The sequence below is a fragment of the Polypterus senegalus genome, chromosome 13, assembly GCF_016835505.1.
Source record: "Polypterus senegalus isolate Bchr_013 chromosome 13, ASM1683550v1, whole genome shotgun sequence".
Classification (NCBI taxonomy): Eukaryota; Metazoa; Chordata; class Cladistia; order Polypteriformes; family Polypteridae; genus Polypterus; species Polypterus senegalus.
The window spans coordinates 133543122-133563555 of NC_053166.1; the positions used below are offsets into that span (position 1 = coordinate 133543122).

Below are 20434 nucleotides of genomic sequence, written 5' to 3' on the forward strand. Positions count from 1 at the left end.
CTCATGTGATTTGTAATAACTGAAAACAGAAATGCAGAAACTCTGGGAATGATCAATAGGGAGAGATTAGCTAGTTGTAGTTACTGTATATTGTGAGGTTTCTGAACTCTGTTGGGACCATCCTGAATGGGACGGCATGTCGAAACGCGATTGCTGCGTCTGTGGAAAGCTGCCTGTCTGACACAGGGGCCACTGCAGGTTTGCAGCTTTGCAGCATAACACCACGGAAGCAACTCCGAGCCAATCGGGGTCGTGCTATAAGCGCCTGTCGTCGATGGGTGATGCAAGGAACATCATAAATGCAGGGGACAGTATAACTTGGCCACTGACCTGGTCCTGACCCTGCCTGTGTATAGGAGTGTGGTAGATCCTGCTACAATAAATAACCCTGCAGTTCCTGTTTCAAGTTGAATAAAGTTGGTTTTGCTAAAGTACAGAGCCTCAGACTCATATTTTGGGGTGCCATTATTTTCCATTACTGTTTTAAATATTAACCCTAGGAGTTTTGCTTATAGATTCCTTCAAACTTTTATAACTAAAGCCTTTTAAAACACAACCTCTTTACTTTCATTAATAAAATAATAACCCTCCGCCAACATGTACCTTTTATAATAATAATAATAATAATAATAATTTACATTTATTTACATTATTTTATTTTTTTATTGTGTCTTTTATTTTTCTATTCTTTATTATGTAAAGCACTTTGAGCTACTGTTTGTATGAAAATGTGCTATATAAATAAATGTTGTTGTTGTACATTTATATAGTGCTTTTTTCACTACTCACAGCACTTTACATAAAGAGTGGGAAACTATTTTAACCATCTGCAGTGTGTAGCAATCATCTGGGTGACGTGACGGCAGCCATTTTTGCACCAGTATGCTCACCATACATTAGATATTAAGCGGTTAAGGGATGAGATAAATAGCCAGTTAGAGACAGCGGGTGATAAGAGAGTAACACGACTAGGCCATGCAGGGTAATTCAACCTGGACATTGGGATACACACTGCTGTTTACGAAGGATGCCAAGGGATAATTAATAACCACAGAGCATCAGGACCTTGTTTTTTTGTCTCATCTGAAGGACAGAACCATTTTTAATGCACAGTGTCCCTGTCACACTGCACTGGGGCACTGGGATCCACATTCAGACCACAAAGTAAGCAGCCCCTGCTGGCCTCACAAACACCTCTTCCACCATCAAACCAAGCTTTTCTTAGATGGTCTCTGGGCCCAAACACGCTTAACTTCAAGTGGATGACCTGTTCTGCTCATTCCCAGGGCAATAAACTAAACCATGCAAGGAAATGATTGAGAGAATGGTTGGCTTTTATCATCTATGATAGTCTTAATTTCTGCGTTGCAATTAAAACTTCTATTGAAAATAATATTTAGATAGATAGATAGATGAGGAACTATATGACAGACAGACAGACAGATAGATAGATAGATAGATAGATAGATAGATAGATAGATAGATAGATGAGGAACTATATGACAGACAGACAGATAGATAGATAGATAGATAGATAGATAGATAGATAGATAGATAGATAGATAGATAGATAGATGAGGAACTATATGACAGACAGACAGATAGATAGATAGATGAGGAACTATATGACAGACAGATAGATAGATAGATAGATAGATAGATAGATAGATGAGGAACTATATGACAGACAGATAGATAGATAGATAGATAGATAGATAGATAGATGAGGAACTATATGACAGACAGACAGATAGATAGATAGATAGATAGATAGATAGATAGATAGATATGAAAGGCACTAAATAATAGATAGATAGATAGATAGATGAGGAACTATATGACAGATAGATAGATAGATAGATAGATAGATAGATAGATAGATAGATAGATAGATAGATAGATAGATAGATAGATAGATAGATAGATAGATAGGTAGATAGATAGATACTTTATTAATCCCAAGGGGAAATTCTCATAAACCATTTAGTGCCCATAATGTCTTCATACTTGTCAAGTTAGAATGAAAACTCATATGAACTTCCGGCCCACCTCCGAAACATTGATTTGTTAAGACGATTTCCATTTCTAGCTTTTTAGCAAGTAAGGCAGAATCACTCTTTAACTTGACAAGTTGAGTAAATGGACATATGAAGGTGGGCTGAAAAATTTCTGAACTGCTCACACATTCACAGTCCCTTGAAGGGTTCAGCCTCGATGCACATTGAAGATAGTGCAGGTCTTATTTCAGTAACATCCCCAATACTAAAATAAAACAAAAAAAAAAAACTCAGAACTTGGGTAAAAGAAATGCAATGAAGTGCCACCAGCAAACTCCAGACACAATTTTTATATGTATTTAATTTTTTTGTTTTGGTGATTTAATTTCACATAAAGTGATTCACTCTGTTTAAGTTTTTCCATAACTTACCAATGATATTTTTGTCTTGTAATATCATTGTGTTTTGCCATTATAAGCTTAAGAAAATTTAAAATGGAAACCATGATTAAAAAACATTTGTTCATCCAGTAGGAATGAGTTAAAACTCAGAACTCCACGATAAATAGAAATCAGTGAGGCACAGTAAAAACGGTTCATTCTTGTGAATACACACTGCTACGGTATGCTGACTTGATGTACAGCAACATGAGGGGTTTGTATCACAATTTAAGGCACCTTTTCTACAGTATACACTGTCCACTAATGATAAATCATAAACAGATGGTACACTCCAGCTAAACGGTATGCTGCTTCATGCTGGTGAAATGACTTTCTAGAAAATAATTTCTACTGTACCATTAATGTAATGTTGCTTATTCACTGTTTTTTTAAAGCATACAAATTTAAGAAACTTTAACATTCATCCCCAGTATAGCTGGTAGCATCAGAAAGTCAAGGTATTTTAAAGTCAATAATTAACTCAACATGCATGTCTTTTTGAACTAGGAGGGAAACTGTGCTAGTGCTTTTAAAAATAAAAATAACTAGGGACATTTTTAGGTATTTTGAAGCTCATTGAAGTGGTGCTCAAAGCTCTGTCTTACTTTTAAACAAAGACTTGGCTTAATTCAACATGCTTGATGATAACAGCTTGTGGGCCGAAATGCCAGATTGATTGATGCACGTGGTTACTCTACTCCTTACTTCAGCATTGCTCTAATTTTGAATTGTGAGCCTTGTTATATTATTATTTTCTTGGTTGCAAAGGATATATTGCTGAACTTGGACAGAAATCAAAGCTGCTGTGTGTTTAAATCTATCCTTTGCAAGTTTTGAATTCCATAAATGCACAACCTTCAGTCGCTTATTGCAGCGACCATTCTTTGATGCCTACATGGTAATTCAGAACAGTATAGCACAGATCATACTGGTGAAGGCACTGTTGCAATACTAAACAATTTTTTATTCTTTCTACCTTTAAACTTTGTTAGTATAAAGAGGTATACAGATATTTATCTTACTGTTGATTAATATGAGGTTGGCACAGTGGTAGCGCTGCTGCCTCGCAGTTAGGAGACCCGGGTTCGCTTCCCAGGTCCTCCCTGCGTGGAGTTTGAATGTTCTCCCTGTGTCTGCGTGGGTTTCCTCCGGGCACTCCGGTTTCCTCCCACAATCCAAAGACATGCTGGTTAGGTGGATTGGCGATTCTAAATTGGCCCTAGTGTGTGCTTGGTGTGTGGGTGTGTTTGTGTGTGTCCTGCGGCGGGTTGGCACCCTGCCCAGGATTGGTTCCTGCCTTGTGTCCTGTGTTGGCTGGGATTGGCTCCAGCAGACCCCCGTGACCCTGTATTCGGATTCAGCGGGTTAGAAAATGGATGGATGGATGATTAATATGTATTCAAAACAAATAATGAGCACACAAAAGAAATAAGTATTATATTTTATTAAGCATGAGAACTGTAAGAATTAAACTGGAAAGGCTTAGGCTTGTTACTTTTTATGTATCTGAATAAGCTAGAAACCAGCAATATACTATAGACAGAAGGTCAAGTGTGCACTGAAGGATGGAGAGAGTGAATTCCACTACTTCAGATAAGAGATGTGAACTTGAAATATTGCTGGTGACAATTGGACCAGTACTAGGTGGGATTAGACCTTGTCAAGCATATGTGATGTATGGGAAGGATGCTACGCCCAGTGAACTGGGAAATATTGGGGGAACCAGTTGGAGGCAGGATAGCAGGGAATGGAATGACAGGGAGTCAGATGACAAATGTGTTGGGAGATAACGGTATGGTTTGCCCATCCTTGGATGCTCATTTCACTTTATTTGAGTCGGCGTATGCATCACACAATAACAGCCTGATTCTGCTGCCTTCCTGAGACTCCATGTGCCTTCTTGTACAAAAGTCGGGCTGCCGTGAATTCTGCCACAACATTAGCTATACTGTAGTGATCATTTTTGTAGCTGTACAACTGCCCTTATGGTTTCTGGAAACTAGCATTTCTGAATGTACTCATTCTATTATGGCCAAAGTGTGCACCAGCAGCATGTGGGCTAAGGCAGAAACAAATATCTTTAACTTTATTTCAACTTTCAAGAATCCTATTACTTTTATCACTTGCTCATTTTCTCACAAATCACATGGAATGAGCTTGCTTATTTGTTCAAAACCTTCTGAACTTTGTTTAAATTAATCTCATTTTTGCAGTGTCGAGGTCACAACTGCACACTGTCAACCCCATTACTGATTAAGATATGCCAATGTGCACTTTTTAGTACGGCATCCTCACAGCTCCAGATTTCTGGGTTTATGTCCTCACTCCAGTCGTGGTGCTCTGACTGATTGTGCGGATATGAATGGGACATTCTGACTTCTGTCTGTGTCTCAAAGGTATGCAAATAAGATTGGTGTCTGTCTTTAAATTAGCGGTGCAACTGTAAATGTACTGTGACCCCATCCAGGGCGAGTTTCTGCATTACACCAGTGGCTTTTGGACTCCTTTAAACTGTATTAGAGTCAGCAGGTTCAGAAAAAAAATAAAAATGAAGTATATAACTCCATTCGTCTGAAAAAAACTTTGTTTGAACTGCTGGCTACAATCAGCTGTGGCTGATTTCCTTAGTAATTCAACATTTGCCAAGTCTTGTTAAGATAGACAGTACTCTTCTTCTTCAGATGCTCCAGATAGCTTGAACTTTAGATTTATGCTCATCTCTTTTTTTTCACTATACATGGAGCCTCTAGCACATGCTACACACTGGAATTTGCCACCCAGCATGCTCTTTACATATTAATTTGGATGTAGCCACATTGGTGTTCATAATGACTACACAAGTAAATCCTTTTAATTAGTGCACTTAATCTAATTTAATCCAAAAGTTCTACTTTCTGCACATAAAAGTTGAAATTAATGTATGAATGTTTCCAAATGTGAGGAGGCCGCAGAATGTCTGTGTTGAATGGCTTGTTGCAGGTTCCTATCTGCCTTTGTGCTGAAGTATTAGGTGTTTCTACTTCACCCAAGTATCTATCAGTAACCCTTTGTATGTGTTTCTGTGTATTCACAGAAATTTAGTTTACTGATGTGACATAATTGCTCAATTCTGATTCTCGTTCTGGGGGGCACAGTGATTAGTGATGATGCCACATGGTTTTAGGGATCTGGGTTCATTTACCAGCTCAGTTATTGCCTGTGTGAATTTCGCACAATGTCTCATTGTCTGTGAGGGTTCCTGGGTCCTCTCATTTCCTGCTTCATCTTCGTTGACTGTTCACTATGAATTAGTCTGACGTAGATGAACATATCCTACAACAAACTGGTTTAGTACTGAACTGGATTAAACAAGTTGGAAAAAGAATAGATGGCCAATCTAAATTGACCCAGTATAGACAAGCATGTGCATGTGGGTATAGTAATTGTGAAAGCAGTATTAGAAATTTAATGAATAAGTGGAAAACTGGTGCAGTGGTCAATGTTCAATTGCAGTGACGGGGACACTGTGCAGTAAAAATGACGTCGTCCTTCAGACAAGACATAAATTAAGGTCCTGACTCTCTGTGGTCATAAAATATCCCTGAGCATCCTTTGAAAAAAGTAAAGTGCATCATGATGTCCTGGCTAAATTTGCCCACCATGGTCTAGTCTTGTTGACCCCCTTATCATCCCCTGTTTCTAACTGGATAACTATCTCTCACTCCTTCCTTCCTTACAGCTAACGTGTGGTGAATGTACTGGTGCAAAATGGCTGCCGTCACATCATCCAGCTGGATGCTACACATTGGTGCTGGTTGAAGTGGCTCACCACTCATTATGTAAAGGGCTTTGAGAAGTGGGACAAATGCTATACAAATGTAAAGAATTATTATTATTATTATTATTACACATCAGAAAAAGCTTAAATGCAATTTTCCAGTCCGATCAGTGACTGTTGTTGTCGTCTTAACATATTCTCTGTACGATTGTTAGGACTCTTTCTGAGCACTCTTATCATTTCCTACCACTTCCCAAGGAGATAATTGATGGTTAAATTAGTAACTTTCATTTGGTAAATTGGATTCTCCTAAAGATACGCAGATTAGATTAATGAGCACGCCTAAATCTACTCAGTGTGAGGAAGTGTGGAAGTGTCCTCTGAAGGAGTTGCATGTCATCCCAGGCTCTATTGTGCTCTGTGGTCAATGATGCTGATACAGAATTTGTCTCTTTATAACTGTGAAATGGAAATTGATGGATGATTCATGTGTAAATCATCTTAACAGATGTTATTGCCTCCTTATTGTCTAATACATTAGTGTTAGAGGGTGCCACAGCTAAATTTTCTTTTGCTATGTACTGAACTACAGTAATCCTCTGGTACTGAAGCAAATTGCATCTTGGTCACCCGGATTGATAACTCTTGAGATTGATGTTGAAATTTGATCTTGTCACTGGAAGTGTGTGAAGTTTATACATTCTCCTCATGTCTGCGTGGAAACTCATATTAAAGACACTGTACCTGTAACAGGTTTACTGGCAACTGTAAATGGTTCTAATATTTCTGAATAGACTTTACAATAAGAGCGTTGGGTGCTTATTTGTGTCACATGTTGCCTAGACAGGCTCTGGCTCCATGCAACCCAATTCATGGATTATGAGGCTTTCAGAATGGATGGATGGATAATTTATAAGCCATTGCTTTCTAATGTAAACCTGCTCTGAGTCCACCTACATGGGGCGGCGCATAATTCATCAGCTACAGGCCTCTATGTTATTTTAACTGCCCTAGTTGACAATATCCCTGTTGTTCTGTTATCAAATGTATTTGCTTCTTCTTCATAGTTATCTAGCAAATTGTTGAAATAGCTCAGTGAGGACCAGAGAGGTGTTGGTTCCCTCTAGGAGTTTTTAAGCTATTGGCGGCCATCATCAAACCACTAAATATGAGAGTCAAGGGCTAGCCTCTTGAAGATCAGGGGTAGGGTAGACGATGAGTGCCTTGCGGCAACACTCTAGCACACTTAGTCCCTTCTGTAAAAGTTTAATTTTTAACGCCAATTTTCATCCTCCATTATGGTTTTTAGAGAAACCTATATATTTTTTATCTTTCCATTCTTAATCTCATTACAGAATTTTAATATTTAGGAGTAATACTGCTCATCTATATTTAAATCAGTAAGGTATATCTGCTAAAATGCCCCCTCCTGGTTAAATCTTAAAATTGTAGTTTAAAACCCCTTAAAATCTATTTTAATAATAAATTATATTAAATAATAAAATAAATATTTATTTAGGTATATGCGCTTTGAACAAGTTCTGTTCTCAAAGATCAGAAGCTGCATGACTAAAGTCACAGGCTAAAGCGCCAGAAGTTACCATCGAATGACACCACTAGTTTAAATAATCCATCTATCCATTATCCAACCCGCTATATCCTAACTACAGGGTCACAGGGGTCTGCTGGAGCCAATCCCAGCCAACACAGGGCGCAAAGCAGTAAACAAACCCTGGGCAGGGTGCCAGCCCACCGTAGGGCACACACATACACACACCAAGCACACACTAGGGACAATTTGGGATCGCCAATGCACCTAACCATCATGTCTTTGGACTGTGGGAGGAAACCGGAGCACCCGGAGGAAACCCACACAGACACGGAGAGGACATGCAAACTCCACACAGCGAGGACCCGGGAAGCAAACCCAGGTCTCCTAACTGCGAGGCGGCAGCGCTAGTTCAAATAATGTTTTTGTTCAATATCATGCTGATACTCCTCAAAATGATGGCTGTTTCAGTGCGTTTCTGACATCATCTGACATCCTAATTTCCTGGGTGAGTGGATTCTCCTTTTAAAGTATCAGGTCAAAATTGCCAAGCTTGCCTTCCAGCTAGAAGACATTACTCAAAGATGAGAAAAACGGGTCAAAATGCAGTCTTTTTCACAGTAATGCCCAAAAATTAAGAAGTTTGTTTTCACATGTCATTTATTTCCTATTTTGAACATTTTGAAACCTCTCACATTTTTCTTCAGTGCACTGAAAAGTGACAAGTACAGCAGATGTTTATAGCACCATAGCTTTGGTGGTGCAGATTTGAAAAAGACTTTTCTAGCAGGGAATGAAAAAGTATTCTTTGTTCCTATGGGCTACTCTTCTAGTGTGAGATTCCAGAGCAAAGGTGATCTAAACACAAAATTCTCATATTCATCCAGTTCAAGTTTTGGAAATTGTGACCCTGTTTTAGTGGAATTAGGCCAAAGGTCTGAACCAAATCTACATTGTGTACCGGTTCATCGAAGGCCTTGATCTATGATGTGGAAGGAGGCCTGGTTAGGGTCAGAATTGTGGCTGCTCAGACTCTGTTCAGGACAGGCTATAGGTGTCTAGGAGAAGTCTACAAAGATGGTGGACATCACTCTGGATGTCTCAGTGTAGTTATACTGGCACAATTTTGGTAAGGATAAGGAAAGTTGGGGACTGCCATATCTACAGAGATATAGAGATACAGAGAAGTGGTAGTGCAAGGTCATTATTTTAATTCCTGGCAGCCAGTGGTTTGGTAACATATAATCTCTCTAGCTATTTGAAGAAGAAATGGCTCTAAGTTTAGAGGGACACCTGTGGCGACTACTAGGTGCAGTTGTAGGAGCTTGGCTCTGGGAGTTCTCTTGGCCATTCCTGATCATGGAAGTGATTCACTGGATCCTAGTCAGGCTTAAAAGCCTCTTCCAGCTGTTAAGTCATGGAGTGTGGGATCAGGAGGAGCTGTCTGGGAAACACTCAACTGACAAGAGAGAGTGTGGCCAGAGCTTGTAGGTAAAGAAAGTGAGAAAGTGGGTATTCTTTTGGCGAACAATGGTGGGTAAGTGTGGAAGACTCCCTAAGTACATTCACAAGACTAATTATAATTTAGTTAGACAGTATGTATTGTTTCCCTTTTACTTTACCACTTGTTGAATACTTTGGCTATTTTAAGAATACCTGTTTATCTCCCTCCTTTGACTCAGTGACTTATTAATAGACCACCTTGTTTTTAAGGTTTTGGCTACACTGGTATTACTCTGGACTCAGAGTTACCTAATGACCACACTGTTTTGGTCATAATAATTAAAACATTAAAGTTAAGACAGTTGAAAGTGTACGACCCCCACCAACATTGTACCTTATCACAGACAACAGGCTGCATTTTTTTGGTTGTTTTTTTTTTTCACGCTGCTCATACACGATCTTTACAAACACAGAAACACAGAAGTCTTTTCATCTTCAGCAGGAAATACAACTTCTACCAAAAAAAAAAAAAAATGAGCAAAATAAACCACAAGCAATAAAAGACGTCTGCAGAGTCAGCTGATAGTAATTTTAACACAGAGAAAGGCCTTTTCAAATCAGCCATATATGCAAGTAAAACAGGAACCAAAAACGCAGCATAAAACAAACAAATTGACCGTCTTAGCTGGTAATGCCAGGCCTTTATCAAGCCGCCAAGGTGAGGTCAGGCTGCCTTTTGAAGCCTCACTTGTCTGATCTGCTCTGAATTTCCCTGGAGCAACACCCACATCCTACAGACATCAAATAGACTCTGGTATGCAAGTCCAACTCAAAATCCAAACTTCTGGGACGCACACACTAATATGTATCCTATGTTCCAGTTAAACATGTCTAGCATTTGTAAACTGATGTATGACATGTCAGTACCCTTTTGTTAAATTGTCCTATTTCTCTTTTTAGAAGTCATCAATAGCCATCATTTTCACAATTGTATTTTTTAAAACTGTAGCCCTCTTCATATTTACTTTTTACTACTGTACTATTATTTTAGCTTCCTTAATTTTATTATCCATTTCATTGTCAAGTATTTGCATTACACACATTATGTAAACTGAAAGCCTAAATAAAGTTCAAGAACTTAAAAAAACACCTAAAAAACGAATGATCTTCCTATTTATCACTCAACCCACTGTAAGGGACAGCTGGCAGCCCAACCTGGCCAGGATGCCCAAGAAATGGAAGGTTGGTGCAAGGCAGCTTCTTTAGGGCACTGCCTCCGCCAGAACGCTAGATGGCAGCCCCCCTGGATTGTAGCATTGCCTTGGATTCCCACAGGGCTCCATGGGAGTTGGAGTTTGGTGTAGCTATGTTGGGTTCCGTGTGAGCCACCAAGGGGTGCTGCAGGAACTGCTGAGCTTTTTGGTGCAGCACTTTTGCCAAACCTGGAACATCACTGGACACCTGGAGCACTACCAGGTGCCCTATTAAAGGAGCCAGCTGCCACTACTGTGGGGTGCTAGCAATGGGAGGAAGAGAATGAAGCTTTCTGGAGGAGGAGTGGAGAAGAGAAAGATAGTGCTGTGTGCTATAGACTGTGCTGCTGGGTGCTTCATACTGTGCTGCTGGTAGAGGGGTGAGGGAGATGAGCTTCCCCGCCATAAATAAACGTGTGTGTTCCTGAACTTATGGGCTCTGTGGCTGTTGTGTCAGGAGTTTGGGGAGCTCTATGCCGCCTGGTGTCCACACCACTTAATCCAATTCATACTTACTGGAAGCTGGTGTCTATCCTGACAGTGCTGGTTATAAGGCAGAAGCCATCCCCTGATGGGTTTGCTACACATACACACACTTCTGCTCATACAGGGCCAGTTAAGAGTCCCTGGTTAATTTAGCCCAAAAATCTTTAGGTTGCAAGAAGAAAATGATTGTTAATATTGAGTTATATCCATAAGTTAGATAAAATAAAGCATGCACCATGTAATTATTGAGAATGGGTGTCTGGCTGCTGAGCCATCAAATATCTCAAGTACAGATACTCAAAACATACATTGCATGTCAGGGGATGTGTTAAATCCTGTCCGGGATGGTGCCTCAGAATTCGTAATGGGAAAGAATACCCATCCTGGCAAGGTAGGGTCAGAGTGGGAAAGAGGAAGGGAGACCTGGGTGGAAGCCTTTAACGTTCCCCCAGAATGTTAGAAGGCAAGAATCCCTGTAGGTATTGGGGTCGCTAGTCCTTCTACATAGAATGAGAGGGAGAGAGAAAGAGAGAGACAGAAAGAGGACATGGAGGGCAGGAAAAGAGCTATAAGACCTCATGGGTGTTAAGTAGTTATGCAAAGTTCCTCTGTATAAAGGAACTGAGCACATTGCTAGCTTAAAGATGAAAAGAAGTTCACAGATGCCTAGCAAGAGTTCAGAAGACTTGTCTGTCATGAGACATTTGGTTCCAGGTGGGCACAGACAAGCACCAAGCTTCTCTTTACAAGGGCTGTTAGCCAATATGATGCCTGAGAGACTGTGTCCTTTAATGTATAGTGAAATCTAAAGGGTCAAGGACATCAGTGCCCAACAGAGGAAATACTAGGATATCAGTAAGCGGGAGACCAGCAGTCCTGGTGACCATCGTACAACTCACTTTGCTAATATTTACACTGCCAAAGTTAGACATTCAGTTCCACCTTTGTTTTTATTTGACTTTTGCATGACTCTTTTGTACTGATATATATTTATAAGCAACTTAAAATCTAATCACAGACTTTAAAAAATTACCAGCACAAGTAAGTAGACAGGTGACATTATTATGCCAAAAGCTCAACATAATGATCTATATAAACAACAATAACAACACAGAAGACTATGCCAGACTATTGGTTTAGTTTTACCTGCACGGAGACATCCCCAAATGAAATCCCAAACTGAAATCTAAAAGGACACTTTACACATTTCCAATTATTTTTCATCCATTATTTTTCACTTTGAACATAGACACACGTTCTGAGAATCGTAATTGTATAGGACTGTAATGCTCACACAAGTACACATTTCAATCCAAATTCAAGGTGCATATTTCTTTCCTGTTGGAGGGAAAATCTCATCTGATGTGCGATAAATTAGACAATTAACAATACTGCTGCAGCAATACATTCACACACACTTATTTATTTAGCTGATGATTTTACCCACAGCAACTTACAACATTTGAGAGGGTGACATTTGTTTTAAGTTTTCCAATTGGAGCCTAGGCAGGTCAAGTGACTCGCTCAGGGTCACACAGTGTCAGCAACAGGATTTGAACCCACAACCTCATGGTCTGAGGTCCAATGCCTTAACCACTACACCACACACCATCGAAGTGATTGTCTGGAATCACCAATCAACTTAGGCTGCACATCTCTGGGACATGAAAGCAATTAGTGAACTGGATATCCCTTCCGTCCCCACGCCTAGATATTAGTACCTGCTCTTTTACATGATGCACAGAAATGTCTACTTTAGCAGCTTTGCATAATGACTTTAAGTCGAAGGTGGTGTTTCATGAAGACAAAACAGGCACTGTTCCAGTCTAACAGTGGCACACTGTCTGTTAATATGCTGTATGGTCTTAAGCTGGTAGCTCCGCTTATTTCAGTACATTTACATGCTTGCTATTTCCTGATCTGCTTTAGTGAAGTCTGCAATCATGCTTATTGTGAAGTGTCTCTCAATCTAATGCCTGCATCTTGGTGCGTCTATAAGTGTCAGCTTAGTAAGTCAGGGGCACTGTAGCCTCACAACTGCTGAGTTAAACCTTTAGTTTGGTCATTTCCCAGAAAACCATTTGCACATTCTCCTTCAATCCATGTTCTTTTCTTCTCTGTGTACTCTTATTCCCACTCACATTCCAAGGAAATGCAAGTCATGAGGTTTGGGAAATCTAAACTGGCCTTGTTAACACCACCCTACAATGCTTATGGAACTGACTCCTGCCTTGTATCGAAATCTTTAAAAGGTACTATGTTTCTGTGATGCTGCACTAGAAAAAAAAAGGTAGGAAAATAAATGAATTTACAGGTGTGAGGTATTTGTATTAGCTAACAGTGTGGAGACTCAATTATTATTCTATTAGGTGAAGCCTTCACAATGATAATAATGAAAGAATTAGCTTGTAGTTAGTATGTCAAGTTTTCTATAGCCTCTCTCTGCTGGGCCCTTTAACTTGTAAACAATACTGTACTCTTCGATGGTATTCTGGACCACCCTACCCTGTACTTACCAGGTGACAAATGTACAGGAAAGGAACTACATCAGATAGATAGGAAAGGTATTGTATGTTAGATAGATAGATAGATAGATAGATAGATAGATAGATAGATAGATAGATAGATAGATAGATAGATAGATAGATAGATATGAAAGGCACTAAATAATAGATAGATAGATAGATAGATAGATGATAGATAGATAGATAGATAGATAGATAGATAGATAGATAGATAGATAGATAGATATGAAAGGCACTAAATAATAGATAGATAAATAGATAGATAGATAGATAGATAGATAGATAGATAGATAGATAGATAGATAGATAGATATGAAAGGCACTAAATAATAGGTAGATAGATAGATAGATAGATAGATAGATAGATAGATAGATAGATAGATATGAAAGGCACTAAATAATTGATAGATAGATAGACAGATAGATAGATAGATAGATAGATAGATAGATAGATAGATGGATGGATGGATGGATGGATGGATGGATGGGGCGGCACAATGGTGCAGTGGTATTGCTGCTGCCTCGCAGTTAGGAGACCCAGGTTCACTTCCTGGGTCCTCCCTGCATGGAGCTGGTATGTTCTCCCCGTGTCTGCGTGGGTTTCCTCCAGGTACTCCAGTTTCCTCCCACGGTCCAAAGACATGCAGGTTAGGTGGATTGGCGATTCTAAATTGGCCCTAGTGTGTGCTTGGTGTGTTTGTGTGTGTCCTGCAGTGGATTGGCACCCTGCCCGGGATTGGTTCGTGCCCTGGGATTGGCTCCAGCAGACACCTGTGTTCAGATTCAGCAGGTTGGAAAATGGATGGATGGATGGACAGACAGATAGTATTTCTCTGTTTGAAAGTCATATGAATATTTAGAAATGAAAACAGAAATACTGTTCATTTTAACATTCCCAAGCCGAGCTTCTCTCTTTACCAATGAAGAGGTCTTCCTTTGTCTTCTTCAGCAGCTATTTTCAGTTTTCCTAGAAGTGCACTGTTACTCTGTAATTCATAACACCTCAGACCTTACAGCCTGACTGTTTAAAGCTTGGTCTCATAAAACTGCACACAGGATTTGTCAAACACTCCTTGTGTCCATTTGAACTTTACTCAGTTTTCCCCACATCAAATGAATACTTTTAACCCTACAGTCATATAAAGGCAAAGAATTGAGACTAAAATAATAAATAAAAAGCATCCTTGATCTGGCATTTAAAGTTAATTATCAAAGAGCATTTTCATAATGTCACGGCTAAGGAAGGTCTTTACACATAATGAGGGTCAGAAAACCAAAGGCAGCAATTCCCAGTACAGCTTTCGTTCAAAGTATAGAATGTAGTAAAAATGTTTCAATACCCTTATACATTTCTACTAAGTTTAATTATATTTGTGATTTTTTTTCTTCCTTGAAATTTTACAGCATTTAGTTCAAAATAGTTTTTATCACCTAATTTTTCAATCGTTTCACATGCTGTCCAGTCCAGAGAACACTAGCCTCTATAAACAAATCATAACACACAAACACACACACACACGCACACATAATGTGCTATTAGAGCCAGAGAATGAAGATGGACCTCTGTCACACTAGAACGATCATTCAAAATTCAATATCAATTTGGATGTAGATGCCGGAAAACAATATGGCTTAGAATGAGCCAATTAACCCGAGAAGGTAAGATGAGTATTTAAGAAGACTTTCATATGATAAAATATTTTTCTTAAAATGTTACAAGAACAGGTTCATGACTGATACGCTAAATACAGTACAAGGCCTACAAAAGTGCAGGGCAAAACAGCAATGCATTAAAACAGCACGAAAACCTGCCATAAGAAATGGAATATAAACATAAAAACTGAGTGCAGCCTTGGACACAACTGGAAAGTGTGAGCTGAGTCCCCCAAATCCTCTCTGCTGGTTTTCAATGAGGCCGAGAGAGCACTGTATAAAACTCTATTCTTTGTAAAAGTCTGTGTGATGGATGATTTAACAGGTGCTATATATAAGACTGGTTGATGTGTAATACTCAACAGACAAGACTTTAGGGGCTCGGGCTGTACTTTTCAAATGTGTTCAACATTATGCATTTACATTTTTAAGCCTATTTTTTAAATAGAATTTAACAGCAGGAAGCTTTGTAATGAAATGATTAGTAATATTGCCTCAAACCTGCTGAAAATTGGGCTCAATTCTCAGCATGAGGTTTAACTTTGAAGACACTTTTATTCAAAACTTAGTCTTAGGGACTTTATATTGATGGTACATAAGTGCAAAAAAAATCTTTCTTCTGATATTTGTGTGACTTTCTTCCACACATGTATGAGAAGTTCACTGGTGACTCTGAACTGGCCTGGTGTGACTGAATGTACCTTGCAATCAACTGGCATCCTGTTCAATGTTAGTTCCTGCCTTTTGTCCGATGCTAATGGATACGCTCAGATTGTCTGCAACACTGCAATGGTAAAATGTGAATTCATAAAATACTAAATATACGGATGCCATTCCTACTGCATAAACAGCATCTTTGCATTTAGAAAACACATTAACCTTTGCATGTTCCATTGTGAGCAGGAGTAAAGTCCACGCGTAAACAAAGCAAGTCTACTGTGTGCCCAGCTGAAGTCTGTTGAGCTACGTGGCACAGCACCACCTAAACCACACAGACCTTCCATTATGCAGCCTTCACTTGACACCACTCGGCAAACAAAGGATATCTCATATCTTGCTACCAGTAGGCGCCTTTTGCACATGACTGTTATCTTACTGCTGGCTGCTGCCCAGCTCATAAATCTGGAAAAGAGAATAAATAGGAATTAATGTACTGTATGGCTCTATCAACCATAGCGCAAACTATTTGCCTTTTAGGTGTTTTTCTCCAATGTCATTTTTTAATACAAATGAGTTACAGTGTAAGTTAACTTGATGGTAAACTGTGCAACCTCTGACCTTTTTAAACAGTAAGGTGTAAAAACTTGACTTTTTTTAAATACATATTTTTCTCTGCATCATTTGTGACCAAAGTATTTTATATAATGAACAAAGCAATTACATACAAAAAATATAAAATCTGGGAATGTATATGATTTGTGCTGCTGCTTTACAAATGTACATTTTATTTTTTATTTCCATTTTTAAATTATCCATCCATGCACTGTTCATTTTACAAATTCTAGTCTCGATCATGTGCTTTTAAATAACAACATAACATTCTCATACCAACTAAAAATCCAATTCTTGGTTGTGGGCAGTCAGAACCAATTATGGCGGCATTGGGGATGAGGTATTAACCTGCTCTGGAACAAATGGCAGCCTAATGAAGCCTTGTTAATTAAAATACTGAATTTTTCAGTTAACCTTTCTTTCAGTTCCTCCACTTTCTGAACATCTTCTTCCATTATGGGCTCACAGGGAGCAGGAGCCTATTCCTGCATTAAGGAGGCACAAGGCTGGAATCAGTCATGGATGGGGTGACTGCTCATTGCTTGGCACAGTCACTTTTACCAGACAATTTAGACTCTGGGGTTTGGAATGTAAAGGAAAACTAAAAGAGACGTCAAACGCCCACTAAATCCAAGTGAAAATGAACAGGCTCCACACAGAATTCATAGAGGGCTGGGAAAGAAATGGACTAATTTGCTTTACAATTACCATTAAAAATGTTTTGCAAGCAAGTACAAGTTCTTCACAGGTTTCAGGCATCCAGAGTGATATTCAAATCCTTCCATTGACAGAAGCTGTCTGACTGCCTAAAGGGATCACACCTTTCTGATTCCTGATTCACATATTAAAAATGTAATACTATACCTCCCATTAAGTTATCCCTCCTTTCCTCCAAGCTATGAGGTCGAAGTTAAGTGGCCACTTTAGGATGTCTTATTGTTCATTGCTGCTCCACCCAGTTAAGAAATACTTTTACTTATCAAATCTGAACTTGTGATAATTCACAGAATAACACCACACATAAAACATCCAAAACTGCCATCTGCCCACTGAAATGAAATACCCAGTAGGCTCTGCCATTGAAGGCAAAACAAAATGGCGTAACAAGTGCTGGGACCATATAAGACCTTGGTGATAAGATAGAAAACACACACTTAACAATGCTACCATGCCAGTTTGAGATTTTGGGATCTGTTAGACAGTAATAGACTCTACAGGTTTGGAGAGTGGCCCAAATGTCATTTCTGTGTGGACACAAAAAGGCATTATGGAGAATTTATCAGCTGTTTGGACAAAGTTTTTCCTGGTCACCAGATTGCAGCAATACCCACCATGAGAATGAGTTTGACCTGTTATGAAGGACTATCTTTGGTGAAATGGCTTTAAGAGGTGCAGAAGAACCTGGAGTCATTAGAGGGATCTCTGGATGTGGCCATTTTAAAATGTCATGACCCCCAGAAGAAACCCTGGCCCAGAGCTTATCAAGCATCTTGTACTAACAGTCATTAAAGCATGGAGTTAGGAGGAGAGTAGGAGAAACCTCACTGGACAGGAGAGATAGAGGTGAGGTGTTATAGGGATACAGAGAGAGAAGACATAAAATGAGGATTTTGCTGTTAAAATCATTTAACGGGAATCTGGGTAAGCAGCCAGACAGGGAAGAAAGTCCTATCTAACAGACTTCAAGGAGCCTGTTATTTTCATTTCAGTTGTCTTTGCAGAGTGTTCTCCCTTTGTTATTCGTTCTCTGCATCTATTTCTTAAACCCTTCACTCTGATTTTTTTCACCATTTGTGTTACCCAGAGGTTCAGGATAGCCACGAGAGTGCCGCCATCTTTATCATCATACTTAAAGGACTAGACTCTCAGATTGTGGGGCATTGTGACCTTGTACTCTAATTATGAACGTGCACTTTAAGGTATATGAGTATCCCAGCCATTTCAGAGCTCATGGGTCCAGAGGAGTAAAATTAACAGATTTTTGTTCCATTGTAAAAAAATGGCTCTCATAGTCTTTAAAGACCCTCTGTAATACAGAAAAGATGTCCAAACCATTGGAAAATATGCCGGAAATTACAAAAAAATTCCAAGATTACAGATGATTTCTGTATTTAGGCCTCTTTTTATTGTAACCAAGAGAAGACCTCTCAGCAGAAGTGTTATAGTTAGCTATCAATCTGAGCTTAACTTCCACATAAAATAAATCTACTTCTGTATATTTTCAAACCATCATTATTGGGTAAAAAACAACTGAAGCCTAACTCAGTGCTTTGGAAAACAGAACCCTGGATGGCACATTAGTCTACCACTGGATGAACATATGCAGCCCACCCAATCTCACTAATGCTGGGTCAGTTTATAATCATATATTAGCCTAATCTGAATGTCTCTGGCATGTTGGGGGAACAATAACACCTAAAAAAGAAAATCCAGGAGTATGAAAAACATGCAGACCCCACACATACTGAAACCTGAAGGGGAATTGAACCCTTGTCCTTAAAGGTGTGTTCAAGTATGTCATTCTACAGTAGATATACACTGCAAATAAATATTGCTTTTTCACTAGGGTAGCTTTTATATTGGACAAACACAAATATATAGAGACAGTCATACTATAGATCTGTACTTGGGAAATGTGTAGTATAAATAAAATATATAATTATAAGGATTTTTATAATGCAATAGGAACAGTGCATAATAAGATCAAAGACTGCAATAATATTAAAATTGTTATTTAAACAAATTAAAATACTTAATGCAAATTACATTTTTCTTAATATGTTACATTTCTTTTCATGAAAAACATCCATCCATCCATTATCCAACCCGCTATATCGTAACTACAGGGTCACGGGGGTCTGCTGGAGCCAATCCCAGCCAACACAGGGCATAAGGCAGGAATGAAACCCCAGGCAGGGCGCCAGCCCACCGCAGGGCACTGCACTCCCACACACCAAGCACACACTAGGGACAATTTAGGAACACCAATGCACCTAACGTACACGTCTTTGGACTGTGGGAGGAAACCAGAGTACCCGGAGGAAACCCACTCAGACACAGGGAGGACATGCAAACTCCATGCAGGGAGGAACCAGGAAGCGAACCCTGGTCTCCTAACTGCGAGGCAGAAGTGCTACCCACTGTGCCGCCCCCATGAAAAACATTTACATTTAAATTGAATTTCTTAGAAAAGGTGCAATGTTGGAGATTTGCATTTTATATATTTTTCTTAAATTAACATCAACTCATTAATCTAATCAGGGACCAACAGTGTCAGCACTGGTTGTAAAGTGGTGGCTCTGCAGCTAAGGATCTGTGCTGGTACTATATCTCCCTTACTGCCAAAAGGGGGCCTGCTCTGCTGGGCCCTTGAGCAAGGTCCTTAACCTGCAACCGCTCCAGGGGCACTGTACAATGGCTGACCCTGCACTCTGACCCCAAGGGGCATTCGGTCTCAGCTTTTAAATACCGGCTGAAGACTCACTACTTCAGTTTAGGTTACCCTGAATAGAGCTGCTGATTAACTGTCCAGACTGCATCTTTGTTGTTAGTCATTAGCACTAAAACATAAGTAACATGATAGTTATAATTGGATACTAACCCACACCTATTCTGTTTCTCTTCTCGGTACTCAAATGTGGCACTTGCTGCCCGGCCCACCTGCGAAGTTGTTTTGCCTGCATAAAGTAAAGTCATCCCTGATGGAGGATTGCAGGAATCGTGGGGTAGAGGGGTCCTTTCATCGGATAAGTGCTATTTCAGCTATGGAATGGCCAAACAAGGGAGGCAGCTTTATGGATGAGGTCTCCAGGACTCTAAACAAATCCAAGTCATATTATGTGATATCATCTACTGTTAAATTCTACTCTGTACTTCTAAAATTTTTATTTTTATACTGTATTGAGGATTTGTTCTGTTCTGTGTATTGTACAATATTGTATTGACCCCCTTCTTTTTGACACCCACTGCACGCCCAGCCTACCTGGAAAGGGGTCTCTCTTTGAACTGCTTTTCCCAAGGTTTCTGCCACTTTTTCCCTACAAGGGTTTTTCTTTTGGG

At 39.5% G+C, this 20434-nt stretch overlaps 1 protein-coding gene across 2 annotated transcripts in view; it reads right to left on the reverse strand.

The window, feature by feature from the left end:
* Nucleotides 1–20434, reverse strand: part of card11 (caspase recruitment domain family, member 11) — a 216037-nt gene that overhangs the window by 84760 nt on the left and 110843 nt on the right. The gene's annotated exons all lie outside the window — the stretch shown is intronic.